Source organism: Watersipora subatra, chromosome 9, assembly GCF_963576615.1.
Source record: "Watersipora subatra chromosome 9, tzWatSuba1.1, whole genome shotgun sequence".
NCBI lineage: Eukaryota > Metazoa > Bryozoa > Gymnolaemata > Cheilostomatida > Watersiporidae > Watersipora > Watersipora subatra.
The window spans coordinates 9,487,119-9,505,779 of record NC_088716.1 but is presented as its reverse complement, the minus strand read 5'-3'; the positions used below and the strand labels follow the sequence as shown (position 1 = coordinate 9,505,779).

At 33.0% G+C, this 18,661-nt stretch overlaps 1 pseudogene; it reads right to left on the bottom strand.

Annotated features, from left to right (window-relative positions):
- Positions 1-5,073: 5,073 nt before the first annotated feature.
- LOC137404763 (baculoviral IAP repeat-containing protein 7-B-like) lies at positions 5,074-9,499 on the bottom strand (annotated as a pseudogene).
- Between the last annotated feature and the right edge of the window lie 9,162 nt (positions 9,500-18,661).

Genomic DNA, 18,661 nt, shown 5'->3' with positions numbered 1-18,661 from the left:
GACAGAGGATAGAAAATCAAACTTATAATGTTGCAAGAGGAGACTACTCTCATTCCTGAGCTCGGTATTCTACTCTCAGTAATTTCTGCTCCAGTCTATTATGATACAACGACCTAGATCCAGCAAGAGAGAATTAAAACCAGTTCGCAATCGTCAGCTAAAATCAACAGTCTGAGATGTCTCTGTAACGCAATGCTACCTAAAATACGACTGGACCAAAATAATTCAACTTAAATGAGATTGCTAGTTTCTGCTATGATGCAGTAGTACTCCGTTGACTATACTCAGAAATAGACAATTTAATACATTAAACAAATATTTAAGCCTACAAGTTCAGTGTTTTTAGTGAACAAATTATCACTTGAATGAGTAAATAATTTTGCTAACTCATGCGATACCCATTGTAATATATGGTTATGAATTATGACTAATATTTGATGGTGATCGATCAGTAGTTTTCTTACAGTAGAGTAATTATTATTAATCATCGTCTATTGTGTAGACTAGCACACTTGAAAGTACCACTACTTAATTTAGTTTTTATAGTTTTAAGTGACATTGTATTGAAATATGTATGAAGCTGTCTAAAGTTATGCTAAAACTTGTAGAAACTAGTTTTTTGAAAAATCAATCTGCAACACTATTAGGAATTCTAAAAAAAAATTTGTGGATTGTACCACATAAAGGACTGCCCATTGCTTACTAAAAGCCTTTCCGATAGCGATTGCGCTGAAAGCAATGTCACGGGAGAAAAATTAAATTAATAATAATAAATAATATGTAATAATAATATAATATATTTAAATTATATAAATATATTTTTGTTTGTATAAATATATTTTTGTTGTTGATATAATGTATTTCTAAGTTACTCATAGTGTGGGGCAAAGCTACAGCTTTGTCACGGGAAAAAATTTAATAATATTTTATAAATATGTATGTATATAATTATTCAAACTAAATAAAGGTTTCAAAATTTAATAAAATACAACTTATGAAAGCAATTGTGTTTTTGTGTGGTTCTATATAATGTTGTGTAAGGTAGCACTCCTGACTGTTTTTCTCACGTAACAAATAAATTTTTCGAACTGGCAAAGTGGCTCTTCCTGCCAGGTAATAAATGTTCTCTATATCAATCAACTGTCAAATCGATCCTGCGAATTTTGCGTATGATCTGTTACCGTATTTGCAATCCTGACACAAGTTATCTTCTCCTGGATATTTTATACTTATCTGCCAGCTCAGTAGTTGTCTTGCCTCGCTTGGGCACCATTGTATGTTCCTCTGTAGAATGAGTGTTGTTTTATCAGTATATAGCCTCTCTAGGGCGTCAATTTCAAGTGCTGGTTGCAAACTCAAATATCATTGTCGTATCAATAATAGATTGGCCTATCTCAGGCTTCGATATAAAGTATATTTATCAATAACAAGCCTCACTCGGGCATAAAACGAATAAAGAAAATCGTTCAAATAATTCGTAGTATAATAAGTGTATATCTCGTCAAAATGAGCGATAGAAATGTGTCCTCAGAAACGTACAAATTTTATCGTAGTATTCAGCCAAATTGCTTTATCTCCTCGAGGTAAAACAGTTGTAAAAGGGGTATACAATTTCACCCACTTGGCTTCCCTGGCCCTTTCTCTCTCTAGCCTGTCCTCTGTCTATCTCGCCCCTGTCCTCTTTTAATCACTTTCAGAGGCTCCTTATATACTAGCTGTCTGGGAATAATAACTTTTAATTGGCTTCTAGTCAGCATTTTGGAAACTTTGTGCAATCGTTGACTGTGCATATCGCAACAGATCAGCTGTGGTGGAGCGGGTGAGCTCATCTTTCTGGGAAGCCCATGATGTTTAAAAAACTTAGCCAATTTTCTGAGTGTAGAATTTATAAAAGTGTCTCTATCTCTTTTGTTTTTAGCTTTAAAAATCCAGAAAAATTCTGGAGTATGTATTTCGCTCCATTCTTTTTATTACTATAATTGTCATATTTTTAAAAAATTTATTTTAGCTGTGAAAATTCTTAAAGCTTTTCTTTTGAGGCTCTGCTTGCTGCTAGAAGCCAGCTCCTTGGGAAATTCCATGATTGAATGGAATCCCATGGAGATATAGTTGAAAGGACTGTTTTTCATGAGTTTGATAGTTTCTGAGGACTGCTTTGACATTACCAATGTATAAAAAAAACTAGCATAAAACATAAAATTTAAAACTAACATAAAGTAAAAAGCATAAAATACAAAGATTAAAGTGTAAGCTCAAGCCATGCAGTTATTGTTTATGTAAAATACTCAATCATTTGTTGTAGCTCGGGGATGTACGCATAGAGGCTCTCCTCTACTCTGTACAGGCTCTTTATAGGATTGGATGGCTGCTCAGCTCTCACGTCTCTCCTTCCGATGTTTATGCAATATTTTGATGAGTTGTGTTGAATCTGAATAAGCATATAAATAAATGTATATATTATGGCGAGATAAAGGGATTTGTGGTTTTTCCGGCCAGCTAGCATCTGACATCCTAGGGTGGTATGTTTGTTGTGCGAAGATGAATAGGTGATTAAATTTCCTTTTAGCGTGTGTTGTTGTCTTCATGGGTCATAGTAGTTGCTGGGTTTCCTTGGCAAAATAGGTTCTCCTGGTTTTCTTCCACAATTGATATCTGACAGCAATCATTAAACAAAATACGTACACGTAAAACAAATGCAATTCACTGGGGAATTCCAAAAAGGGATTTTTTATGATTTTCAAAAGGGAAACTCTATCTAATCAAAATCATTGGGGATTACAAGCTATTCATAGATATCAATTGTCGTTGGAAAAACTGAGCAAAAGTTTGATGTCATATTCAAATGATTATATTGTTCTCTTTTGTCTTTTCAAGTCTAGAGTTTGTCATACCTGGTATTTCTGTACAAGGGTACTTCCATGAGCAATTCCTTCAATACATTATTATAAAGTTGAGTAGAGACATTATCATCATGATGTAGTTAGTGATTACTTTCCTATGTTAACATATGCCTCATATATATTGAAGCAGTTTTAAGAAATGTCAGAGCACCATATTGTTAACTTGAATTCCTGCCAGTATTGTTTGAGAGGAGACGATAGACAATATTGCATTATACATACACATATTATACTTTTTCGAGTACATCTGTTTTATTTTCAAACTTGAAAAACAAAAAAATAAAAATAAATTGCTCTGTTGCTTTTTGATAGAAGGCAATTATGCATCTAACTTTGCAGTAAACATTGGGTGCTTTAGTTTAGCTTACCTGTTATTACCATTCTGCTAGCATACTCATTTCATTCAAATATTTGTATAGTTAGAATGAGTGATAGAAATATGCAGCAGAAATCTATTATAACCTAATCTTGAACAGCTTTAAAATCAACTTCAATTGTATTTTTCACCTTTTGCACATTTTTTTTAAATATTTATTTGCTAATTTTTTATGCAGCCCGTAATGTTGCCCAACCAATTAAAACTTTATATAAAAAAGATTGTTTTGTATGCTGAGACAAACAAGCACCAAACCTGACATCAAATACCAAAATTCATGACGTCGAGTTAGTTGTAATCATAGGTCTAACTGTAGTCTTCACACCAACAAAGTTTAACTAAATCTCTCCTTTTGTAGCACTTCTTGCAGAAAATAAGATAAGAATAATTTTCAAGATCAGTAAACAAGTGTGAGCATGTGATTATATGTTGTTTGAATATTGTTATTTCTTAATCAAACTCAATATACCTTCTACAATCATTATTACTTCTACAATTCAGAATTTCAATGATCAAATATGAATTGATATTATTAGAAAAAATACTGAGGTGGTATTTCCACTAATACACTGACTTTTGCCATGAGATATTGTCATGTGTAATAACTATGCACACAATTATTCTTAGATACAGAAAGGGTGGTCGAGTGGTGCAGATGGTGGCATGCTTGTCTGGGAATCCGAATATCAGAGTGCATTTATATACCATGCAATGTTTTTCTCAAAGCTCTTAGCACTCTCATTATAGTAAAGATTTGATGGCTGGAAGTTCTCTGTTAGTTTTGACACATAAATGATAGAATTTTGTAACGTAAAGCTTTGGAACATGCAAATATACAAGGGGTGCCAATAAAGAGAAAATGCATTAAACTTTAAATGATACATACACATAATAGTGCAATCAATATTCCAATTTCTGCTTAATCGACTCATACACATATAACAATTATAGTGCAATCAATTCTTTCAACAATTACACCATCAACACGTAAATCAATAGCACAATTGGTACATATGTGCAATATTCGTAAAAACAATGCATTCAATAATAGCAATATTTATTCAGTGTTGTATTTTTAAAGTAATTTTATTATGCATTTTGAGAGTTATGGTGTGCTCTAATAGTTGCTCTCAGCAATCTTATTCATTAAATACTTTGGCATCTGGAATGACTAGGTAATGACTAGGTTTTTCGACATGCTTGTACTTGCATGTGATATGTATTTGCTCCAATAAGCGAGCCAATCGTGACAAATATAAAAGCGTAAATATCACTCATAAAACACGTGAGCATATTAGCAGTCACACCATAGTTCAGCACAGATTTAACACCTACAGATTCCTTAGCGAATTTCCCAGAAATTGCTCTGATGGGCTTTAGTTTTCATCAGTCAGTAAAAATATGATGCATAGCTTAAAAAAAGCAGCAGTAAAAATGTCTTTTTACCATAACAAGATGAACATGAAGTTGAAAACAAGCTACTAAATTCTTCCCCAGATGCCTCTACTTAGTTATTGGCTATAGTTTAAATACATATGTTATAGGTTAAATCCATATAGTAACTCATTGAAGTTAATAGGTTGAATGTGAATGTATGTAGCGTGATTGGTTGGAGTTGTATATGTAGTTGTATATGTAGTTGTATTGTGAGTGATCATTGATGTACAGCTGTACTGTAATTATCATTATCTGTAAAAATCATATAAAACTGACTCCGAGTGCAAATGAATACAATAAATAAAAAATGAACATAAAATAGAAGGTTACCCTGCACTAAAAATGTGCGGAAATAAAAAAATAAACTATATATTATGCAAAGAGTGCAAGGCAATGGGTTCGTTTCATAAAACATTTAAAAAGTGATCTCAGAAAAAGGACTGCTTCACAAATTCAAGTCAATTTTAAGGAAAACTTTTATATACCTGATGTTTCTCATCACCTGAATTTGCAAGGTTCTTGGTTATCATCAATGCACAACAGTTGCTGTTATTCCAGATTAATTCTTTTTCAATGTTTTTTTATCAATAAATACTATCATCACCTACAGATATTAATAAACAAACCCAGAATCTAGATGTTGACTAGACGACATAAGCCATCTCACGACGTCAACGTGACCTTGCCACGAGATGGTTTCGGGCCAACTCGTGCTCATTGAAAGTCTAAAAGTGACGTTTTACTTAGAATCTTGAGAATTTTAGATTTTTTTTGGCATTTCTGCATAACCAGTTCAAACTATGTCAAATTTAGGCGAGAAAGGTCCTGCAGGCACCCTTCACAGAGCTTGCACATGTTGGGTATTTCGCAGGAAGATTTTCTTTGCTGCAGTCCTGACAGAGACAGTAACATCCACAAGGTAGGACAACGGCTCCAGACTGCAACAAACAGACATCTATTAGTCCAGACAAGACTAAAATTATATTAGCCGGAGGATATTACATGTACAGCTACCAACAGTCAAATCAATAAATCAAACTGGTCAATAATGAAATCAGTGTGAAATCTAAACTATCGACTCATTGAAGCCTTAATAATAAATAATGTGGAGTCTGTATTATTGAAACTCGGAAGTACCAAGTCAAATAATTTTAATTATCCCAAGTTAATTTGAATTGGACAGACTGTTTACAATGGTAAGTGATATGATATAGAGAGACAGAGATCTAAAAATGTTTGAATTAAACAGAAATTCAAATTATCCAAGTCCGAATTATTCAGATTTCGCTATATATGGCTAAAGATAGAACAGTAAGGAAAGCTCACCATGTTTTTTCTGCACTTTTTACATCTGAAAGCATCAACCAGGTCTTTACAATCCTGCTCAGATAGATCATTAGGGTTAGTGATTAGCTCAATCACGTTTATCCTCCTATAAGAATATAAGATTGTGTTATACAGGGGACGACAATGTTATTAGTCAGAGTTATTTAATGACAACCAATAAGAATAGTTAATGATGAGCTACCCACCTTCCTGGTTGAGTGGTTGAATCAGTAACACCATTTGTCACTGATTGATCATCCTTTCTGCTTGCTACTTCCTTCTTATATTCCTCTGTAAGCAATAAGAGTAAATTCTATAGCAAGTTGATTGGTCGAACAGTAAATGTTCAATGACCTTTAATGACATCAAAATGACCTATAAAGACACAAAATTTCTTCAAATAAACTTTACACTTACCTAAAGGTATGGAGTTGCCCTCATGCAGCTCCTGTACTATCTCCACCAGCTTACTTGGTTCCTCAAATTCCACATCTACAACCACGATAGAGTGAGTTCCCCATCGAGTGGAATGTAACAAGTAAATATAAACTATCTCAACTGCACCTTATTATAACCATGTAGATTCCGTGTCAAAGCCAATTACTAACTAGAGTCTCTATGACTAAACATAGACTTTGACTTACACACAGACACCAGCACACATCAGTTTTGTAGACATTATCAGTGTCTATGCAACTTACTATCATTAACTTCATAAGCCTGTACTATGTTCTCAGCTGGATATTCAAGTAATAGACAGTACGTATTTGTATCCATCAAGTTCCTCTATAGACACTGGCTCTTCACTTGTTTCCATGTCTTCCTCTGTAGCAGTACAAACAAGGTTAGCTAATATTCTGAAGTATGTAAACACTGGTGGAATTTACATCACAAATTAGACAGAGTAAATAAGATACATGACCTATTTTATTAAACAAGACCATTTAGTAGACAACATGTTTACTTCTGGCATTTTTAGTAAATAAAACAGATATCTAGGTCGAATGACATAATATACTGCTATCAAGTGTGGAAAGGTTGGTCAAGAACCAAGAACTGAAATAAACTGCTAAACAACTCACCAAGAAAAGAAACATCTCCCTTGTTGTAAAGCAGAGTTTCTGCAGTAGCGATATTATCAGGAGTCATCTTTTGCCGGGTGGCTTTGATGAAAGCCAATCCCTTTGTTTGTTGGACAAAAGTGCAGCCTGGGAACCACCTTTAAAACAAAAAAGCTGTTAAATACCGCAATAGACTTATCTTTATAAAGAGAACTTGTCAAAACTATAATAGCATTCCAAGCAGTTAATTCAGGTCTGTATACATACTTTACATGTTCAATCCAAGGATCGTCTCTTCTGCTCCACATTTCAAGAGCTCCATCACACCAAAAACACTTCACTTTGTCTCCAATGCCTTCATACAGAAAGCCAGCTTCACAAAGCTTGTCGGCAGCTATTGGGTTACCGCTAGGGTATCGTCGGTATGTATCCATTCTCTTACTTTGAACACTCATAGGTGGATCCTTGGGTCTGATTGTGTTGATATTCAGGTCGCCAAGAGTAGCTTGTTCTACATAATAGTTCATAAATGGTTAGGGCTGGTGTTGAAGTCATGATGTGACTCACATATCAGTGAGAAATAACTGTTACAGTATTGGTAAAATATATAGCTATATTACAGTATTACACAAACTATTATAATGTAACACATGGTAAGAGGTGACATAGTAATGTGGACTTATACTAGACATTTATTATCCATTTAATGAGTTCTTATACTGTATATGGTCAACGAATACTCACTTCGATCATCTCTGACAGAACTACTTAGTTGATTTGTCATGAGGTCTTTAGGAAGTCCACAGTTACTTATAGGGATATTCTGACATGGCTTGTCTACAACATGATAATCAACATGTTATATTATGCCTGAGAGTATTGCTTGGTAGGCTGAAATCCTTTGGCAATAAAAATGTACTAATAAAAACTTGTGCTAAAAACACCTACTAAATATAGTAGTTAGTTATGTTTAGAAGTAACGTTAGATAAACTAACAAGACAAAATGTTCCGCTATCAATTTTAAAAATCTGGAAACATTTACGTTTTTATTAATTGTAGCAACAAGAAGTTCTCAGCATCTTGTAGCAGAAATAAATGTGCTTAACTGGGGTCGTTACATTAAACTACCCAAAGTTGCTAATAGTAGAAAAACAATATTCGTCACACACAACTCACTTTGAACCATCTGGCAGTAGTTAAAGAAGTTTTTATGCTGATACTTGGGCACATCTCCTCTCTCCCAGTTCCTGACGATTCCACCACAGAAAGCATACTGCACTCTGTCCGCTACACCGGTGTAGTAAAACCCTTCCTTAGCACAGTCATGAGCCTTGACTATTGTTTCTATTGGCCAGTGAGCAGCAAAGGTTCGCTGCCGTTCCCTCTCTGAGACCATGAGAGACTCTTTCTTTTCCTGACTGAGTTTTAGAAAAGCATAGAGGAATTCCTTGTCTGACATCCGATCTACGACAGAAGACAAGAAAAGTTATTTCCTTCTCAACCTTGCGAGTTTGCTCAATACAAATATTTTTGCTGTAAGCATTGTAGTCAACAGCTAAATAAAATTTAACGAACTAATTCACGATTATACTGAATAGCATAGCACTAACGTAACTAACTCACCTAGCACATACTGTATTTAGCTAACTAAAGTGTAATTGTGTCTGATGTGGATAAGCTGAACTTTTCGAACCAATAATGATGTTGAACAAATTTCTTGCCGTGACGAGTACATTCGATTGCTCACTTGTCATACATACTCTGAAAATAATACCTTTTAATATAAAAATATTTCATTATTATTATGAAAAGACGATCTATGCAGTTAAACGCTTAGACTTAAGATGTCAACAAGGTTTTGAAAACAAATTGGTAGTTCACCCTTACCAAATTGCTCCTTTCTTTGTTTTAGAATGCCTGGTGGTGGCCCAAATCTTCCAGGTATCCAGTCATATCCTGACACATACTCAGCGGCTTGCCTGCGCCGGTCTACATACAATGCGTCAAAGTTTCTTTCAGGCATCTAAATAATTAGTCATGACAAATGTAACAATGAAAGAATAATTAGTTTTAGTAAATTTTATCAACCATAATCTGAGAATGCTGACTTTTGGAATTAAAGTTGAATAAAACGATTGCTATTTACAATCCCAAAAGGTAATAAGAGATAGATGCATACCTTATGACATATGCGGGTTGCGAGACAATATTTCCACTGAAAATACAACAAATTATCACTAATGTATGGGATACTGTCGGTAGCAGCTATTGGTAGCTTATGTATCGTAGTAATAGCTTCAGTCGAAAATGGTTAATGATTGACTAAGTGCTTTACAGCTCTTTATATAGGGAACGTGCGTGACGGTCACTATCGCGTGACACGTACCGGAAAATCCATCACGATTGGAAAAAACCATGCACCAACGATCTGGAATTTTCCAGACGAATGAATCAGCTATTTTGTTACGCTTGCAAAAGGTTATAGTCTGGGCGCCCACAGGGCTTTTTGAGTAAACAGGTGGCAGAAAATGAAGTCTTTAATGGTTTAATACTTTTAACATCTTTATTACCTATTCATTATTAATCCTGTTTTTCTTGCTATTTTAGTAGTAGAGCTAGGAGTAACTGGCTATTAAAAGGTCAGTAGTAATACCAAAATAAAAATTTTCTTACGCCGTGTGCAATTAGTCGAATCAGCTAATCGTAGCAGTAGACCTACATCTACCTCATATCGTAGTTTGGGGGAGTACGCCGAGAGCAATTACGTTTGCTGTCTGTTTTCGGTTGTGTGCGGCGACTCGTCAGCTTTGTCAGTAGCAGTCTAAAACTTTAAATCGCTGGACAAAATATAGTTATGGCCAACCTGATTCCACAAATTTAGCCGATGCCAGATACAGGTTGTTCTCATTAAGGGCATCTTATAAGAAAACCCTTCCACCAACAAAGGCTTCTCTTTGTTAGCATTTAATGAGGGTCAATTATCAAGCAGCAATATGGCAGCTGGTAAACCCACCATTAATCATGCCATCTGATTCCACAAGTCATAGATGGAGTAAAGACGATGATGGGATTTCTGTGCAGTGGATTCCTAATGGACACAGAGCTATTCCCAGCCAGTTTAACCAATGGACAAATTGCTCATGCAAAAAGAGTAGATAAGAAAACCGAAGTTCTCGCAAAACTGCATCTTTAATTTGCGCAAGTCTATGTGGCTGTCTAGACTGCATCAATGAGATGAACGGCGATATTCAGGATAGTAATCATATAGACAGTGATGATGAGCTTTAAGATTATATGTAATAATTTTATTAAGTACTTTGCAATATGCTTTCTAGATACGATTGAAAGTTTTTGATTTATGAACCGACTGTGTACCTTGGCAAACATGCTACATAATAAAATAATCATACTATAGCGCTGTACTATCATACAGTGCCTCGTGTTGCGTGTTCGCAACTAGAGTTGTACAACTTGAGTTGCCGAGTTTTACAACTCTGCCTGGGTTATCGATGAACTCGAGTTGTGTTATACGCAAAACTAACACGGGTTTGTAAAAAAGCAAAGTGAGTAATTGGGGTGTCTCATTTACAGCACTGTATATTTGTGCATATTATATAAAATTTAATAATTGATTAATAATAAGAATTTAAATATATATTGTATATTTAAATTGGCGACATGGTGACATTATAATTCGCCATGTATAAACAACACTGCCTAACAATTTGTTCACAACGGCATGTGTTTTCTGTGACTCGCGTTCGGTCGTTATCTGGCCAAAACAATTTCACCAGGCTAGCCAATTATCTTAAATTGCTCAAAATTACTTCTGTTGTTCTATAAAATAAGCATCTCTAAATAGTATTTTAAAGTTGAAGTAACAAGCCAATAATTTGAAATTAAACACGTATAAGTATTAGAAATTTAAAATCTATGACTGCTGAACAGCTAGAGCTCTATAAATAGATGAGGATGAATCGCCTTCCCTCCTCCATCTTTTGCTTACCTACCGGCTAGTCTTGTTTAGTGTTGAGTTGAGTAGTGTCAACTGTGGTTCAGTTGCTAATAAAGCTGTCTAATTGAATTGTTACACTTACTTATTGCTTCTCATTGCAAAATGTAACACTATCTATATGCTATCTATTTATCAAATTTGAGCTCTATATATAACCAGCCAATTTCTTTAAAATGCAGGGCTACAAGAAGAAAAAACAGCGGATTGCTACACAACTACCACTTCCTAACACGATTGCTGATTTCTGACAATTAGTTTTGAAAAATGCTATTTCACTTATCATTCATCTAGATACTAGCTAAGTAAGTTGATCTATCAAAAGCAGAAGTTTTTGTAGCGATGCTTAAAATGTGAATAAAAGTATAATATACGAATATAATGGCAAATAAAAAATGTTCAGGTCACCTTGGTCTGTGTTGCACTTGCACGCAATAGTGCTCCAAGCGCTTGAACAGGTTCAGTAGTTTTATCTATAGTTGCCAGTAGTATATAGAGAGCAGATCTACACACAAAAGTGACGGATCCAGCGGGGGATAGAAAAAGGGGGTTGTGAATTAAATTGGCTAGGGGTGTAGATTGAATCGTGTGGAGTTGAATGAGATGTTGGGGTTTGGGGGGAAATTGTGGTGTAGAGTAGGGGGCTGAATTCGAGGGGTTACGGATCCGCTCCTGGCGTAATCGGCGGATTATCTGTGGATGAGTCATCCGATTAGCGGGGGATGAGTCATCCGATTAAACGCGGATTATCGCGGGATTAGTCGGGGGAATCGTCGCGGATTAGTCGGGCGAATCATCGCCGATTATCGGTGGAATAGTGGGGGTGAATATCTGGGACATCGAGGGCTGGATGGTTTTCCGGAGTGGATCTCGCGGATTATCGAGGAGAGCGAGAGATTACCTACCGGATGAGTGAGGGGGTTAATATCTGGGACACCGAGGGGTTGATTTTCCGGAGATTGTTATATATTTGAAACATTGAATATATATGAGAAAGTGTTTATGTACAAAGTTATTTTTTGAAGATTTGATGATTTTGTAATGTTGAAGCTCTTGAATGGTTAAGAATTTTAAGGAATTTATTTTCGGTTTTTTTTGTATTTTTTTGTATGTAAGATTGAAATTTGTTGGAGAAATTAATATGTTGAATGGAAGATCAGTTTTGTTACAAAATTATTCACTTTAAAAGATATATTTATATGTATTATTCATTATTTCCATCATCATTTTGTTTCAATAAAAATAAAATAGTTTATGTTTAACTTGAAATATATGAAAATATTCAAGTAGATAGGACACAATAAAGATAATATAGTATAAATGGAACATTGAATATATACATAAGAAAATGTTCATGTACAATCTTTATCAGTACTTTATAATAATTGTACATATACTTATTCTCTGTACTTTATTAACACACCTGATGATCTCTTACAGCACTTTATAATAATTGTACAAATACTTATTCTCAGTACTTTATTAACACTCCTAATGATCTCTTACAGCACTTTATAACAATTATACATATACTTATTCTCTGTACTTTATTAACACACCTGATGATCTCTTACAGCACTTTATAATAATTGTACATATACTTATTCTCAGTACTTTATTAACACATCTGATGATCTCTTACTACACTTTATAATAATTGTACACATACTTATTATCTGTACTTTGTTAACACACCTGGTGATCTCTTACAGCACTTTATAATAATTGTACACATACTTATTCTCTGTACTTTATTAACACTCTTGATGATCTCTTACTACACTTTATAATAAATGTACTCATACTTATTATCTGTACTTTGTTAACACACCTGGTGATCTCTTACAGCACTTTATAATAATTGTACATATACTTATTCTCTGTACTTTATTAACACCCCTAATGATCTCTTACAGCACTTTATAATAACTGTACATATACTTATTCTCTGTACTTTATTAACACTCTTGATGATCTCTTACAGCACTTCATAATAATTGTACATATACTTAATATCTGTACTTTATTAACACTCTTGATGAACTCTTACAGCACTTTATAATAATTGTACATATACTTATTATCTGTACTTTAATAACACTCCTGATGATCTCTTACTACACTTTATAATAATTGTACATATACTTATTCTCTGTACTTTATTAACACTCCTGATGATCTCTGACAGCACTTTATAATAATTGTACATATACTTATTCTCAGTACTTTATTAACACTCTTGATGATCTTTTACAGCACTTTATAATAATTGTACATCTACTTATTCTCTGTACTTTATTAATACTCCTGATGATCTCTTACAGCACTTTATAATAATTGTACACATACTTATTCTCAGTACTTTATTAACACTCCTGATGATCTTTTACAGCACTTTAGAATAATTGTACACATACTTATTCTCTGTACTTTATTAACACTCTTGATGATCTCTTACTACACTTTATAATAATCGTACACATACTTATTCTCTGTATTTTATTAACACTCTTGATGGACTTTTACTACACTTTATAATAATTGTACACATACTTATTCTCTGTACTTTTTTACCACACCTGATGATCTCTTACAGCACTTTATAATAATTGTACATATACTTATTCTCAGTACTTTATTAACACTCTTGATGATCTCTTACAGCACTTTATAATAATTGTACATATACTTATTCTCAGTACTTTATTAACACTCTTGATGATCTCTTACAGCACTTTATAATAATTGTACACATACTTATTCTCAGTACTTTATTAACACTCCTAATGATCTCTTACAGTGCTTTATAATAATTGTACATATACTTATTCTCTGTACTTTATTAACACTCTTGATGATCTCTTACAGCACTTTATAATAATTGTACACATACTTATTCTCAGTACTTTATTAACACTCCTGATGATCTCTTAATACACTTTATAATAATTGTACATATACTTATTCTCTGTACTTTATTAACACTCTTGATGATCTCTTACTACACTTTATAATAATTGTACATATACTTATTCTCAGTACTTTATTGACACTCCTGATGATCTCTTACAGCACTTTATAATAATTGTACATATACTTATTCTCAGTACTTTATTAACACTCTTGATGATCTCTTACAGTACTTTATAATAATTGTACATATACTTATTCTCTGTACTTTATTAACACTCCTGATGATCTCTTACAGCACTTTAAAATAGTTGTACATATACTTATTCTCTGTACTTTATTAACACTCTTGATGATCTCTTAATACACTTTATAATAATTGTACATATACTTATTCTCTGCACTTTATTAACACTCTTGATGATCTCTTACTACACTTTATAATAATTGTACATATACTTATTCTCAGAACTTTATTAACACTCCTGATGATCTCTTACAGCACTTTATAATAATTGTACATATACTTATTCTCAGTACTTTATTAACACTCTTGATGATCTCTTACAGCACTTTATAATAATTGTACGTATACTTAATATCTGTACTTTATTAACACTTTTGATGAACTCTTACAGCACTTTATAATAATTGTACATATACTTATTATCTGTACTTTGTTAACACACCTGATGATCTCTTACAACACTTTATAATAATTGTACATATACTTATTCTCTGTACTTTATTAACACTTTTGATGATCTCTTACAGCACTTTATAATAATTGTACATATACTTAATATCTGTACTTTATTAACACTCTTGATGAACTCTTACAGAACTTTATAATAATTGTACATATACTTATTATCTGTACTTTAATAACACTCCTGGTGATCTCTTACTACACTTTATAATAATTGTACATATACTTATTCTCTGTACTTTATTAACAATCCTGATGATCTCTGACAGCACTTTATAATAATTGTACATATACTTATTCTCTGTACTTTATTAACACTCTTGATGATCTCTTACAGCACTTTATAATAATTGTACATATACTTATTCACTGTACTTTATTAATACTCCTGATATTCTCTTACAGCACTTTATAATAATTGTACACATACTTATTCTCAGTACTTTATTAACACTCCTGATGATCTTTTACAGCACTTTAGAATAATTGTACACATACTTATTCTCTGTACTTTATTAACACTCTTGATGATCTCTTACTACACTTTATAATAATTGTACACATACTTATTCTCTGTATTTTATTAACACTCTTGATGGTTTTTTACTTCACTTTATAATAATTGTACACATACTTATTCTCTGTACTTTTTTACCACACCTGATGATTTCTTACAGCACTTTATAATAATTGTACATATACTTATTCTCAGTACTTTATTAACACTCTTGATGATCTCTTACAGCACTTTATAATAATTGTACATATACTTATTCTCTGTACTTTATTAACACTCCTGATCTTTAATTAAATTAAACTAGTAGACTTGCTAGCATCACATTCTAACTGATATCTTCAAAATATGGAAAAGACTGTGAAGTGATATATAATACACAATCTTTCGATAAAATCATGACAAAATACTTTTGGTAAAGAGAACCCTGTTATCATTCATCAATCTTTGAGAGAATAAATGATACATACTACATTTATTCAAAACAATACATATATTCATTTTCTTTATATTCTCTTCAAAATGAATACTTACCTATACCTACCTTAGTACAATTCCTCCATCTGTCCATTGGGCCTTCTTTTTTTTTTGCTCATCCCTCTATTTACTGGGCAAGAGACTGTTATGGAATGGTTAAGCCAAACCAAACAGGAGAATTCCATAGGCAAGCCTAGGAAAACACTCAGGTCGATTGCCAAGGCGCTTGTCCACACGACAGCCTGAACACAGCGACACTCAACGAACTTAATCGCGAGTAGTCGGCTAACAGAATTCTAGCTGAAGCATACAAGCCTTATGGTATCAACGCTCGATTGCCCCAAAATCTCAATCTGTATATAAGTAGGCATCAGGAGCAGGACTAAGTGATGAAAAGGAAAATTACACTGAGCAAGCTTCTTATACAGAGTATTGAAGAATAGTGGCGTATCCAACAAAATCAATGAAGCGAAAATAGTAAACAGATTTTCGCGAAATTGATTTTCGCGAAAGTGAATTTCGCGAAATTACACATTATATATATATATTATATAGTCATCTTTCGCGAAATTGAATTTCGCGAAAGTGAATTTTGCGAAATTGGATTTCGCGAAATTACACATTATATATATATATTATATAGTCAACTTTCGCGAAATTGAATCTCGCGAAAGTGAATTTCGCGAAATTGGATTTCGCGAAATTACACATTATATATATATTATATAGTCAACTTTCGCGAAATTGAATTTCGCGAAAGTGAATTTCGCGAAATTACACATTATATATATTATATAGTCAACTTTCGCGAAATTGGATTTCGCGAAATTGGATTTCGCGAAATTACACATATAATATATATGTGTAATTTCGCGAAATCCAATTTTGCGAAATTCACTTTCGCGAAATTCAATTTCGCGAAAGTTGACTATATGATATATATGTGTAATTTCGCGAAATCCAATTTCGCGAAATCCAATTTCGCGAAATTCACTTTCGCGAAATTCAATTTCGCGAAAGTTGACTATATAATATATATAATGTGTAATTTCGCGAAATTCACTTTCGCGAAATTCAATTTCGCGAAAGTTGACTATATAATATATATATAATGTGTAATTTCGCGAAATCCAATTTCGCGAAATTCACTTTCGCGAAATTCAATTTCGCGAAAGTTGACTATATAATATATATAATGTGTAATTTCGCAAAATTCACTTTCGCGAAATTCAATTTCGCGAAAGATGACTATATAATATATATATATACAATGTGTAATTTCGCGAAATTCACTTTCGCGAAAATCAATTTCGCGAAAATCTGTTTACTATTTTCGCTTCATTGATTTTGTTGGATACGCCACTATTCTTCAATACTCTGTATAAGAAGCTTGCTCAGTGTAATTTTCCTTTTCATCACTTAGTCCTGCTCCTGATGCCTACTTATATACAGATTGAGATTTTGGGGCAATCGAGCGTTGATACCATAAGGCTTGTATGCTTCAGCTAGAATTCTGTTAGCCGACTACTCGCGATTAAGTTCGTTGAGTGTCGCTGTGTTCAGGCTGTCGTGTGGACAAGCGCCTTGGCAATCGACCTGAGTGTTTTCCTAGGCTTGCCTATGGAATTCTCCTGTTTGGTTTGGCTTAACCATTCCATAACAGTCTCTTGCCCAGTAAATAGAGGGATGAGCAAAAAAAAAGAAGGCCCAATGGACAGATGGAGGAATTGTACTAAGGTAGGTATAGGTAAGTATTCGTTTTGAAGAGAATATAAAGAAAATGAATATATGTATTGTTTTGAATAAATGTAGTATGTATCATTTATTCTCTCAAAGATTGATGAATGATAACAGGGTTCTCTTTACCAAAAGTATTTTGTCATGATTTTATCGAAAGATTGTGTATTATATATCACTTCACAGTCTTTTCCATATTTTGAAGATATCAGTTAAAATGTGATGATAGAGAGTCTACTAGTTTAATTTAATTAAAGATCAGGAGTGTTAATAAAGTACAGAGAATAAGTATATGTACAATTATTATAAAGTGCTGTTAGAGATCATCAAGAGTGTTAATAAAGTACTGAGAATAAGTATATGTACAATTATTATAAAGTGCTGTAAGAGATCATCAGGTGTGGTAAAAAGTACAGAGAATAAGTATATGTACAATTATTATAAAGTGTAGTAAAAGACCATCAAAAGTGTTAATAAAATACAGAGAATAAGTATGTGTACAATTATTATAAAGTGTAGTAAGAGATCATCAAGAGTGTTAATAAAGTACAGAGAATAAGTATATGTACAATTATTATAAAGTGTTGTAAGAGATCATCAGGTGTGTTAACAAAGTACAGATAATAAGTATATGTACAATTATTATAAAGTGCTGTAAGAGAACATCAGGAGTATTAATAAAGTACAGAGAATAAGTATATGTACAATTATTATAAAGTGCTGTAAGAGATCATCAAGAGTGTTAATAAAGTACAGAGAATAAGTATATGTACAATTATTATAAAGTGCTGTCAGAGATCATCAGGATTGTTATGAAAGTACAGAGAATAAGTATATGTACAATTGTTATAAAGTGTAGTAAGAGATCATCAGGAGTGTTATTAAAGTACAGATAATAAGTATATGTACAATTATTATAAAGTTCTGTAAGAGTTCATCAAGAGTGTTAATAAAGTACAGATATTAAGTATATGTACAATTATTATAAAGTGCTGTAAGAGATCATCAAGAGTGTTAATAAAGTACAGAGAATAAGTATATGTACAATTATTATAAAGTGTTGTAAGAGATCATCAGGTGTGTTAACAAAGTACAGATAATAAGTATATGTACAATCATTATAAAGTGCTGTAAGAGTTCATCAAGAGTGTTAATAAAGTACAGATATTAAGTATATGTACAATTATTATAAAGTGCTGTA